Source organism: Athene cunicularia (assembly GCF_003259725.1).
Source record: "Athene cunicularia isolate RWA chromosome 2 unlocalized genomic scaffold, athCun1 chr2_part1, whole genome shotgun sequence".
In the NCBI taxonomy this organism is placed as follows: domain Eukaryota; kingdom Metazoa; phylum Chordata; class Aves; order Strigiformes; family Strigidae; genus Athene; species Athene cunicularia.
The window spans coordinates 127853676-127854771 of NW_020799095.1; the positions used below are offsets into that span (position 1 = coordinate 127853676).

The following is a 1096-nucleotide window of genomic DNA, read 5'->3' on the forward strand; positions in this document are numbered from 1 at the left end:
GCCCCCGCCCTCCCCCTGCGGCGCCCAGCAGCTGCGCTCGCAGGTGGGCCGGGGAAGATCCTCGGGCAGCGGCCGCCTGCCCGTTGGGAGGCCTCACTCCCGCCTGCCTGCGCCCCTCGGGTATCTCCCTGGGGAGATGCTGTGGGGGAGGCTGAAAGTTCAGTCGTGGAGTATTTCAGCATCCTCCCTTCACACCCTCCGCTCAGTTTTTACCACTCCTTCGCCTACCTGTATCAAAACTGTCGCTCCAGGCATGTACAATAAAAAGCGGCTAGCCAACTTAAGATCATCACCATCCCAAGCCCAGTTCCGTGAGAACTTCTATGAAAGGTCCTAAAAACATAACACATGGGAAATTATTAATCCTGTCAGGTTATTTTTCACCACTTTCAATGATACTATGTCCTTTGTAACATAATTCATTCATTTTGGTGCAAGAAGTAAGCCACTGGCTCTTGTGGAACAGCTTACTTGATTAATATTGCAAGTGCATGCTTTGCTTCCTGCAAAAATGGCAGTTGATAACCAAGTGTAACACTCCCCTGTGAGGAAAGCACACAAAAAAGAAAAGATTTGCATTTGTTTACCTCTGCAGTTTAGGAAGTGAAAGCCGTACCCAGCTGAACTTTCCCATCTTTCTAGATGACACGCATACAGAGTGGAGAATGAGCCTACAGAAAAGTTGATTAATGTGAGTTTCCGTCTGGCATGTGTACCAAACCGCAGAGTTTTCTCCAGTCATTTCTGTAGCAAGCTTAATGGATGGCTGAAATGAAACAGCTTTCTTAGAAATACGGTCTGTCCTGATTTCGAGTGATGAGACACAAAGCTTTTTTTGTACCTTTTCTGCCAAGACATCTCAAACTAAGGATATTTATCTGCTTTGAATGTTGCAGCTCACTGGACACAACCTTAGGTTTTGTCCCAGGGTACATTGTCCCCTGTGGAACAAGGGGTGTCACACCCTCTGTGGGCACCACCTTTGATTTTTCTAACTTCCATGTGTTCATAATTTTCAACAATCTTTTATTTCATTCATACTCCATACATGTAACTCCATACATGTAAAATATTTTAATACTTTATTTTGATTCCT

The 1096-nt window shown here is 45.3% G+C and overlaps 1 protein-coding gene across 1 annotated transcript in view; it reads right to left on the reverse strand.

Moving 5' to 3' along the window:
* TRIQK (triple QxxK/R motif containing) overlaps positions 1-251 on the reverse strand; it is a 64372-nt gene extending 64121 nt beyond the window's left edge. The window contains exon 1 of the mRNA XM_026842935.1: positions 229-251. The gene's annotated coding sequence lies outside the window, so the exon portion shown is untranslated. The remainder of the gene's footprint in view (positions 1-228) is intronic.
* Between the last annotated feature and the right edge of the window lie 845 nt (positions 252-1096).